Raw genomic sequence first — 12,270 nt, forward strand, 5'->3', positions numbered from 1 at the left:
TCTGACCGACCGCAAACTGAGAAGACGCATTGACAAACTCTAGGCCGCATCCATTCAGACTACATACATTTCCTTGCCGGAACGTCCCATGTTTTGTAATTATTACCGGCCAAAATCAGATCATTCCTTTTGAAACACCCTGTATTTCAATAAGAAATCTCAGGTGTGCCTGTGAAGCACCACACAATATATTTGTTCTGGTAATAACTGACATTAGAATATTAAATCAATTTTATGAAAAAAAGAGTTCTGGATGCTCTTGGTTTTGAGTTACACTACGTGACAAAGGAGCTTCAGCTTCATATGCAAAAATTACCAAGTAACTTACCGAGCAACACTACTGGCCATCAAAATTGCTACACCACGATGATCACGTGCTACAGACGCGAAATTTAACCAACAGGAAGAAGATGTTGTGATATGCAAATGATTAGCTTTTCAGAGCATTCACACAAGGTTGGCGCCGGTGGCGACACCTACAACGTGATGACATGAGGAAAGTTTCCAACCGGATTCTCATACACAAACACCAGTTGGCCGGCTTTGCCTGGTGAAACGTTGTTGTGATGCCTCGTGTAAGGAGGAGAAATGCGTACCATCGCGTTTCCGACTTTGATAAAGGTCGGATTGTAGCCTATCGCGATTGTGGTTTATCGTATCGCGACATTGCTGCTCGCGTTGGTCGAGATCCAATGACTTTTAGCTGAATATGGAATCGGTGGATTCAGGAGGATAATACGGAACGCCGTGCTGGACCCCAACGGCCTCGTATCTCTAGCAGTCGAGATGACAGGCATCTTATCCGCATGGCTGCAACGGATGGTGCAGCCACGTCTCGATCCCTGAGTCAACAGATGGGGACATATGCAAGACAACAACCATCTGCACGAACAGTTCGACGACGTTTGCAACAGCATGGACTATCAGCTCGGAGACCATGGCTGCGGTTGCCCTTGACGCTGCATCACAGACAGGAGCGCCTGGGATGGTGTACTCAACGACGAACCTGGGTGCACGAATGGCAAAACGTCATTTTTTCGGATGAATCCAGGTTCTGTCTACAGCATCATGATGGTCGCATTCGTGTTTGGCGACATCGCGGTGAACGCACATCGAAGCGTGTATTCGTCATCGCCATACTGGCGGGTCACCCGGCGTGATGGTATGGGGTGGCATTGGTTACACGTCTCGGTCACCTCTTGTTCGCATTGACGGCACTTTGAACAGTGGACGTTACATTTCAGATGTGTTACGACCCGTGGCTCTTCCGTTCATTCGATCCCTGCGAAACCCTATATTCCAACAGGATAATGCACGATCGCATGTTGCAGGTCCTGTACGGGCCTTTCTGGATACAAAAAATGTTCGACTGCTGCCCTGGCCAGCACATTCTCCAGATCTCTCACCAATTGAAAACGTCTGGTCAATGGTGGCCGAGCAACTGGCTCGTCACAATACGCCAGTCACTACTCTTGATGAACTGTGGTATCGTGTTGAAGCTGCGTGGGCGGCTGTACCAGTGCACGACTTCCCAAGCTCTGTTTGACTCAATGCCCAGGCGTATCATGGCCGTTATTACAGCCAGACGTGGTTGTTCTGGGTACTGATTTCTCAGGATCTATGCCCCCAAACTGCGTGAAAATGTAATCACATGTCAGTTCTAGTGTAATATATTTGTCCAATGAACACCCGTTTATCATCTGCATTTCTTCTTGGTGTAGCAATTTTAATGGCCAGTAGTGTATGAAGGACAGCTTGGAGCGTTGCCAAATATTGACGTTACCAAAGCCAGTAGTCGTACCTATTATGTATACAAATTGGACGTTGGCTCAAGATCTATCCACAACATGACTCATTTCGTTCAAAAGAGGGATACAAAATCGGAAATATGGTTCAAAACACTGCACCGGCTGTTAACCAAAGTGTACGTTGGTTACGAGGTGATGGAAGTTGGGGAAAATACCGAAGAGAAGGCCGCAGAGAATACAGAGTGCTTGCCTGATGCAGTTCCTAGTGTCTCCAGAATGTACTCTCAGAGAGCAGAGCTCACCTATTGGGTGAGAAGATTCCACGAGCTCGCAGACTGTATCACAGAGGCATTTTTCCAGGTAACAGGGCGGTCTTGGTGTGGGATCACAAAGAAAGTAGGTAGCCTGTATGCTGATTCACTGCCGGCCGGTGTGGCCGAGCGGTTCTAGGCGCTTCAGTCTGGAAGCGCGCGACCGCTACAGTCGCAAGTTCGAATCCTGCCTCGGGCATGGATGTGTGTGATGTCCTTAGGTTAGTTAGGTTTAAGTAGTTCTGGTGACTGATGACCTCAGATGTTAAGTCGCGTAGTGCTCATAACCAATTGAACCATTTTTTTTTGCTGATTCACTACGCTGTCCAGCACAGCTGTCTGTGCCTGCAGGTGCACGCAGAGAACGCTGGTTAACGCACAAAGAAATCGCTTTTTCTCAGGCTACTTGATGTAACACTATTAGCACCAACAGTGTCCGCCCCTGGTAGCTGAATGGTCAGCGCGACGGAATGTCTTACCTAACGGCACGTGTTCGATTCCCGGCTGGGTCGGAGATTTTCTCCGCTCAAGGACTGGGTGTTGTGTTGTCCTTATCATCATCATTTCATCCCCATGCAAGTCGCCGAAGTGGCGTCAACTTGAAAGACTTGCACCAGGCGAACAGTCTACCTGACGGGAGGCCCTAACCACACGGCATTTCCAGCACCAACAGTGTGTAGTGTGCACGCTAGTTTTTTCGCATTATTTCTCAAAAAACTTTACGGAAACTGTTTGCTGAAAAAATATTCTCTTTAGTTCGAGAGAATGTGCCTGGTAGCTTCCGCGTCTTCATGACCTTACTGTGTATCCACCAGTTGACGTTGTAGGCAAAGGAGAGCACTAATTGTTTGTTTTGTTATTTATAGCCTCATATGTCAGCTTCGTGGTCAGCTGATTATATTTTCGTTAATTTTCGTAGAGTACGTTGGTTAGATTTTGGCAACAAGCCGCGCACTGATCGAGGGTGTGTCTCGGTGAGCAGCGCCTCTGTTGTCAAGCAGTCAGGCAAACGTGTTTCCGCATTGTGGCTGACTGAGGCGGCCTCCTCCCCTTCCATCTTCTCCTGCGCTGTAGTGAAAGCACCGTTGCAATGCCCTCCAAACTTCTCTTAAGAGTGTTTGTCATTACAAATGTGGAATGGGACGGACATCGTCGCGTTGGTAACACACTGATTGTCCAGTGGTTTGTCTTCCAATAACTGCCACAGCAGCGTATCTTAGGAATTCATGATGCTTCAGTGTGTTTAGATTCCCATCAGTAAAATAGATACCAATGATGCGGGTCTTAAAAAACACGCACCAAACGTTTACTGACCAACAAGCGTTGTTTTTAGTCACTTCTTTGAGTCAGGTTGACGCCGTTGAACCCCCATTAACTCGAAACACGCACACAGACACGCACAAACACACACACACACACACACACACACACACACACACACACACACACACACACAAATGATGACTAGTGCATAATGCGAAGATTGACTTTCCAGTAATTTGTAAACGATGATCCTTCCTTAAACAAAATTTTGCATAGATAAGCTGTATCATTTTCCACTTTTCGTGGATAACATTCGGAGAACTGTAATCAGTTTTGGAAGTCACTATCATGAAGCTGCAGATACGGCGAAATGTGAAAAGGATGAAATACGTTGACTGCAGTGTTTGCAGAACATTCGTTTGGTTGAACCCCCTCTTACTTCCGGGATGCCTCTCAGTGATATCTGCATTGTGAGTTTGAAAGACGATTACTGTTAATGAAGTAAAAGATCCACGCATTGGACACCAAATGAAAAAGATACTCCTTATGTTTCTGATCTAGACTACCATAAAAATGCGAAGGAACTGTTAATCTGAACTCAGGGAGAAGTTGTAGTCTAATTCACAATCGATTTATTGATCTTAAACAAGAAAAGACAACAAAATATTAAAGAATCATCATACAAAAAAATTTATTTAACAAAAGCTTTTCTAAAATGGGATCTATGGTGGACAAAGTGATCTGCTGGGGATCGACACAAGACACTAACCAGAACACTACTCGCTTTATCTCACTTCATACACGGGAATCCAGGTTATGGCATGAAACTGCGCCACCACCCAGCATCTATATTCTACCATACAAAAAAAGGAAAAATATGGTTCGTTAGAACAGGGTGCTGAGAAATACATATTATAGCCGTAAGTCACAGCAGCGATTACTTTAACATCCTACTGGTGAAGGCGGCACACTAGTATGCGTTCGGTGACTGAAGTCATGGACGGCGGAAATCTGTTATTAAATGCGCGTTCCCGAAAAATGCAAGTACGCGGTCTCGCGTTCGGTTAATTCAGAACGCAGGTACTTCTCTGAAAGCCTCTGAAACCCTGACGGATTCCTGTGTGCAGGTGGACCCATTTATTGGTCTGCCAAACCAATTTGACTCTGTGCCACAACTGTACGTGTCGGAATACTTCAAATGTTTAGATGGCTGACTCAAGACAAATAAGTACACCCATGCTTCACTCGTTGTGACCGTGATGACATAAGCAGTACCTCTGACGTTTCAGAAGGTGACTGGCACAGGTTCTAAGTCAAACCCTAGCAAAAGACACCAGTCTCACCGTTTAGGTAGAAACCTGCAGTTCTTTGCTAGCGAAGCACCAGTGCAAGAGACTTGTACAAGAGTGCCAATCTCCCTTTCCCTGTGTTGCCTCCTCAGCTTGGTTACAAAAGCACATTTCTCTTTTTTGACTTCCCCCAATTTCGCAAAAGCCAATCACGAGCTGGAGCCCGGCATTCTAAGCTCAGTGAATGGTCTTTGTACTGCAAACCGATTTGACCAATCAGAGACTTAAAGTTACTTGGCAGAAAACGGAAAAAAATTCAGCTTCACGGCCTCTTTCCCACACGTTTGCCGTGTCTTTTGCTAATACAATACAGGGTGGAAGCACAGACCTCCATAAACAGCTTGTTTTATTTCCCCTATTGCATCCATTTCAAAGTTTGCAAAGAACGGCCATAAACTCCCATTGACAAAAGATGTTTTGAAAGAGAGTCTGGATGTCTGGGCCCCAGTTTTCCTGTCCCACAGACATTTGCAGAACCTTTACATTTCTTTTGGCGGCTTGCTCGCTAACAAGGTCTACAATGGGCTGTCGGCGACTTTTGGGCGCTAGGCCGTATACCTGGACGTCTGGCGCCAAAGCTTAATGTGTTTCTGCACAATGCGTCCGCAGCATGGCCCGTCTGGAAATGTCTCCTCACCGTTCTCCAGAAAAAATGCACTTGTCAAATCGCTGTAGATCGTATTCCCTACACTGAATCAGAAGTGAGAGTGCCCTGCAATCTCTCAAGTTACTGCTGCTAAAATGTTGGTTTCATGTCTATCATCTGTTGCTCTTCTTTTTCCTTGGCGTATTTTATTCTCCACACTTCCACTTTTTAGAACTCTTTTTATAATGTTTGGAAAGGCAGATCGTGAGTACTTGGCTTGATCTGGAGACTCTTCAGCGTACAACCGCACCGCTGCCCCAATAGCTTAGCAACATCACCGTAAACTGTATTCACTTTTTCCACTGCTGTATACATCGTGAATCTTTCAATAGTTTTATGAGCAAGTTAGCTGCTGCCATAGCAGAACACACTCTGATGGGCTTCAAGCGCATGGGGAAACGCAAGAACCATATCTGAGCTACGTATTTGATTACATCTGGTATAATAGGGCAGGCGTTTGTGAAATCTCTTCTTCTGGCTACAGGACAGTGACCAAGTCCCTTACACGTTATGTCATTGAAGTTCTCTTAGAAGCTTCTTTCAAATGCCACAGAAAAACGTATATAGTTCCGTTAGAGAAATACTAAGCTGGTGCTGCAGTTCAATGACTATAAATGTTAAAAGTTACTTGTCAACGTCGAGAAATTCGCCATATTATCTACTATAGCTTCGCGAAAACCGCTCTTTGATATATTTATTCGTTCTGGTTGTATTTGGGGGAGGCCTGCCTTGGCTGCCTGGCCCTGTATATAGACTGTTCCAGCAGGAGTGGTCAGTATTCAGCAGTATGGCAGGAACGCTTATTTGGAGCAAAAAATTTCATATGGCCATACGCCTCATACCAAATGATCCCCAAGATAGAACACGTTGTTTCAATGTACATTCATTTTCAGGCTAGGGCCGCACAGGTATGTCTCTTACCCAACCAACCTGTTTGACGTCCGATTTTAGCCTAACCTACCTTGCTTTCAACCTCTTTGCTCGGGATGTCTTTCTGCCATAGGATTAGGAGTGGACGCAGAATTTAACCCTGTGGGACCCTTTGTGATTTCCTTCCACTCACTAAAGTTTTCTACCTTTTCTACATTGTTTGAATTATTCAGTACAACATTTTGTGTTCTGTTTGTTGAGTATGAGTCAAACAGGCTGTGTGTATGCAGTCAGTTCTATAAATCACGATGTATTTTTACATTAAATCACAGAAATCACTCGGAATATGGCATACGTCCATATGAAGTTTTTTGACTCAAATGAGCATTCTACACATATCCTTGGCTGTTGACCATTACGGTTGGGACATATATATACGTTTCGGCAGATATTTGCAATTTGGTTTTTGCAACGTGAGAGGAGTCAGCCCAAACAAATACAGCTTATCACTTTGCTTCATTTAACGCCCAGTGTCGATAGAAAGCGTCGGTTTATTTCTCGTTACAAACAGAATGATTTTGAAAGGGGGAATTTGACGTGCCCATCCGAAGTTAAATACTCATACTACATTCGTTAGGAGTAGCCCCTTCTTTTTACTTTCGGGACGCAAGGGTATACGTGAAGGAAAGGGCAGCAGGAATAAATGATGACAATGGATCGGAGAGCGTTGACGGGTGTCATGCGTGGAAGAGAACAGAGTAAATATTTAAAGCCAAAATACGTCTGCAAATGTGGAATAATGAAAACCATCTTACTCCCATTTCTATATTAGTACTAAATAATTACACACGTTATAAGGTCTGCTGTAATTGCTGTATAAGTATTAAGAAGCCAGAGACCTTGTCATGTAGGCCAAAATTAGAAAATAAAAAAAAAAATTTACAAGGATCTGGACTCGAACTCGGCTATTCTAACGCGAAACTGCAGCCTCTGCGCTAAATGGGCAGCACATTTGCGAACTACTGAGTGAAGATACTTGGTGAACGTTTGGCAAATTGCCTTTCTTCGACATCCACATTCTACAGAAAAAAATGCACGTGACGAAATTGTACAAGTGACATTTTTGTACTGCTAGTGTGCAAGGAATCGCTCTGTGGCGTCTAAGTGCCCGAATTTTGGCTCTGCAGTGTGTGTGTGTGTGTGTGTGTGTGTGTGTGTGTGTGTGTGTGTGTGTGTATGTGTGTGTGCGTGGTGTGTGTGCGTAGAGAGAGAGAGAGAGAGAGAGAGAGAGAGAAATGAGTAGTCACTAGTGTCACACATAATAATGAGCAGCATATTTACGTAACCTTATCATCCATATAGATACAGGCATCAATTTTTTTTCAAATAGGACTTTGCTGATTTTTAGCTCCAGATCAGTAATTCTCCTCGAGACAGTATAATTATTTAGTAGATTTCACGCGGTGAACATACCGATGACTTAGAAAACACAATTGATTATCTGTCAAGATGAAAGTGGATTATCAGTATGTTTGACGAACGACGCTCTGAACAGGGATTAGAGCAAATAGCTGGTACACTATTCACTGCGAATTTTTTTTTGCATATTTCAGAGATCATTGTTGCGTATTAAGCAAATCCTTTGGTACGCTTTAGTCGCAGCTGTTCATTAATAAAAATGCAGTGAGTTACAGAATCCCCGCCCCCAAACTGCATCAGAAGTGACGACTTACTTTCGTCTTATTTGTTAACCTTTTAGTCTTTCAGAGAGGTGTCATCAGTGTGCGAGTTCAGAGTATCTCTTACTGGCAGAAATTTAGTGATTTAGTAATTAAAACTTCCGGGCTAAGAGGCCGTGGTCCAATAGTAGAAATACTTCTCCCTGACGTTTCGTTGCCAGCTGCGGGCAACATCATCTGAGGTGAGTCTACGACTGGCTGCTAGGCCGTGGAGGTCCTGTTTATATAGAGAGTGTAGAGGGCGCAACCACTCGTCACGTGTTGTCAACAGTAAAACTACCTCTAGCTGGCGTCATTACTCTCTATCGAAAGTAATCGATTGTCACATCTTTGGTACAAAGTCGATCGCCATATCTTATCTAACTTCAAGCCTTCTTCTTTCCTGTTAAAATTATTGTGGTGTTTAAAAATCTCTACAGCCTTTCTATACATATGTGCATAATAATGCGATGTCTTAGCTAGCACGCTCGTCTCACTAAATTTTATTTCATGGTCACCCGTTTCAAAAACATGTTCCGCTACAGCCGATTTGTCCGTGTGTCCCAGTCGACAGTTCCTTTTATGTTTAGTTAGGCGAGTATTGATACTTCTTTTTGTGGTTCCAATGTAAACCTTCCCACAACTACACGGAATCTTATACACACCAGGAGTAACTAAAGAGTGTCGTGCATCTTTCGTCGATCTTAAGCATTCACTAATCTTCTTGGTGGGTCTGAAGATTCTTTCAACTCTGAACTTGGCCAGCACTTTCCAGATATGGTCCGTAATATTGTGGATGAATGGAAGAAAAACTTTCCCCACCGATGGTTGTTGTTGTTGCACGTTTTCGGACATTTTTCTTCTGGGATGGAGTACTCGATCTATCTCCTTTCCATCGTACCCATTTTTATGGAAAGCGGTTCGCAAGTGATTTAGTTCCTCTTGCAAATAAGCTGGCTCACAGATTTTATTAGCCCTGTCCACCAATGTCTTGATAATACCTCTCTTCTGCCTGGGATCGGTGGGGAAAGTTTTTCTTCCATTCATCCACAATATTACGGACCGTATCGGGAAAGTGCTGGCCAAGTTCAGAGTTGAAAGAATCTTCAGATCCACCAAGAAGATTAGTGAATGCTTAAGATCGGCGAAAGATGCACGACACCCTTTAGCTACCCCTGGTGTGTATAAGATTCCGTGTAGTTGTGGGAAGGTTTACATTGGAACCACAAAAAGAAGTATCAATACTCGCCTAACTGAACATAAAAGGAACTGTCGACTTGGTCACACGGACAAATCGGCTGTAGCGGAACATGTTTTTGAAACGGGTGACCATGAAATAAAATTTAGTGAGACGAGCGTGCTAGCTAAGACATCGCATTATTATGCACGTACGTATAGAGAGGCTGTAGAGATTTTTAAACACCACAATAATTTTAACAGGAAAGAAGAAGGCTTGAAGTTAGATAAGATATGGCGATCGACTTTGTACCAAAGATGTGACAATCGATTACTTTCGATCGAGAGTAATGACGCCAGCTAGAGATAGTTTTACTGTTGACAACACGTGATGTGTGGTGGCGCCCTCTACACTCTCTATATAAACAGGACCTCCATGGCCTAGCAGCCAGTAATAGACTCACCTCAGATGATGTTGCCCGCTGCTGGCAACGAAACGTCAGGGAGAAGTATTTCTACTATTGGACCACGGCATCTTATCCCGGAAGTTTTAATTACTGAAGACGCCGGCCGTGAAAGCCTACACGCTATGTTTAGTGATTTAGTTTGTGTTATAGTGATGCAGCCAGTGTCTGCCGTTGAACAACGAATATAGTTTAGCTCCGCGGATACGGAGAACAAGGATATTCTCCGCCCATTCCACCAGTGTCGGTCCATTTACCGCTGGATATTGAGTTAAATGTCGTCCTAATTCTTTTTTTTTTCACTTACGGACTTCGTGTCATTGAGCCCTTCAGCAGAATGTACCTTACCTAATTTTACGAATTACTGTAGTGAGCACCATGCTGCTAAGAAGAGATAATAACCCACGACAGTGAAGAATTTTGCTCAAGTCTGCAATCAGTTCTGATTGTCAGCCGATAAAACAATGTCCTGGCGACTTTCACGAAGCGTTAAACACAATAGTAAGATCATTCCGGTATTCATTCAGAGTGTCGCCAGCATAAGCAACGAAATTAAAATTAGTATCACCGACTGAGTCATATACATCCACAAATAGAATACTATGTAACGTAGCAGACTGGACTCACAATTACACTTTCAAAATATGAATATTCTGAAAGCCTAGAGGCTTCGTTAGTATGAAATCAAAAGGGATTAGGAGCAAACGTCACCAGTTGCAAGGCCCTGGATGGAAACTCCTCCCCACGCTCAGCTTGATGGACGTCTTAATGTTATCTTGATATCTCTCTGCCATAAGCGTCCTGAAGTGAACAGGTCCATTTATCAGACGTATTCCCCGTTGGCACAGCAACGCCTACTGTGGTATAGTTACTATACCATAGGATTGCCGTTTTCGTTCTTTTGATTATTACAACTGAACAGCAGTTTCACTTAACGTAAGGGGTTAGTGTTCCTTTCTACCTATCCTCATGACAGCTGTTTCTCCCGTAGTGTTAGAAGAGGCTGAAAACGAATTTTCACCGAATACGTTGGGTTGTTGCATTTATTCACGAGTTTTTGAGCCGACTAATTAGTTATTATATGTGGCTTTCTCAAAAAGCTCATTTTATTGATTTGAAACTTTGTATTGTTCGTACCTTTCAGGATAGTGCCAATGAAAATATTCCTAAGAGTAACTTTTTTTAAGTTTTTACTTGCGTCTTTACCTAACCATTTCCTGCTGAGTAGTAGCTCTCTGAACAGCATCCCAAACGAACAAACCCGCTGCCACTTTACCTGATGCTGGTCGCACGTTGAGAGAGCTTTAAGAGCCCGTCTTTCAGCTTGTCTGAAAGTCCACCGTAGCTGGTGCTGCCCGCACTCTTATAAGCGACCGACCACTTCCCATATTCCCAGCTTTAGTGCCTTGGGCTTACCCGTCAAGCTTTTGTACCCGCTCCTGGGCTGGCCAGCAACGATCGCTGCGGTTGGACCGGCTGCAGCGCTTTGATGCCCTGAGACTGTCCGCCAGCGCTCAACCTCACAAGCAAATTCGCCTCATCTAGTACCAGTTTCATGTGGCCGAATAACTTTGCTACATTCACGTAAATTACAAAATGATCAAAAAGTGTTGTTTGCCCCTTATGTTTACAGTGTGACCACTGGAAATAAACTCTCTCCTCCTGTACAGGCCATGAAGGCCCAAAGGTACCAACTGGCCGCCGTGTCATCCTCAGCCCACAGTCGTCACTGGATGCGAGGATGGAGTGGCATGTGGTCAGCACACCGCTCTCCCGGCCGTATGTGAGTATCCGAGACATGAGCCGCTACTTCTCAATCAAGTAGCTCCTCAGTTTGCCTCACAAGGGCTGAGTGCATCCCGCTTGCCAACAGCGCTCGGCAGACCGGATGGTCACCCATCCAAGTGCTAGCCCAGGTCGACAGCGCTTAACTTCGGTGATCTGACGGGAACCGGTGTTACCACTGCGACAAGGCCGTTGGCTACTGGAGATAAGGGAAAATCGAAAAAAGAAAGCTTGTCAGTTGGAGTACACAGGAAAATGATGGTAATAACGACAGTTACCGAAGAGGATGACAGCCCAAAAAGCTCTTAATTTATGGTGTCCAGATTGCCATCAGTGAATCTGAATGCTATTCAGAGGCATGCTTTAGGTCCAACCCCTAGCTACAGAAATGGGAAAAAAACTCGTTGTCCTATTCCTTTTCTATTTTGACCCTAAGTGACTCAGCAGCTGACTGTGCAGCGTCATTGACGCACACCCTTTGCATCTCAAGAAAGTCTGACTGTGAAAACAACCTTGCAGAATATTTTTAGCAGCTCTGCTTTGCCATTGTCATACTTCCTGGGGTGGCTCAGAATTATCCTGACATGATCACTTGATATTTTCTTGAAATTTCCGCTAAATATCCCGAATTATTCTCATTTGAGGTGTGACACTGAGTTAGTAACTTTATGTTTATGAGCCCAGAAGGGTCAGTCCACACGGAAACTACAAATAATTTCACATTTTATGTTAGGAATGTCTCGTCTTGCAGTATCTGAGACAGTAGAAGAAAGATAAATGCCGCAGTTATTCTTCTGCTCAGTGGTAATGTGGTCACACTGTAACAATGGGGCTTGTTATCTCTCGATTCTAATCTCACTGGAGTGAACACTTTTACAGTGGTAATGTGGTCACACTGTAACACTGGGGCTTGTTATCTCTCGATTCTAATCTCACTGGA

At 44.2% G+C, this 12,270-nt stretch overlaps 1 pseudogene; it reads right to left on the reverse strand.

Moving 5' to 3' along the window:
• Positions 1-11,409: 11,409 nt before the first annotated feature.
• LOC124803502 lies at positions 11,410-11,527 on the reverse strand (annotated as a pseudogene).
• Positions 11,528-12,270: the final 743 nt, after the last annotated feature.

Source organism: Schistocerca piceifrons, chromosome 6, assembly GCF_021461385.2.
Source record: "Schistocerca piceifrons isolate TAMUIC-IGC-003096 chromosome 6, iqSchPice1.1, whole genome shotgun sequence".
Taxonomy (NCBI): domain Eukaryota; kingdom Metazoa; phylum Arthropoda; class Insecta; order Orthoptera; family Acrididae; genus Schistocerca; species Schistocerca piceifrons.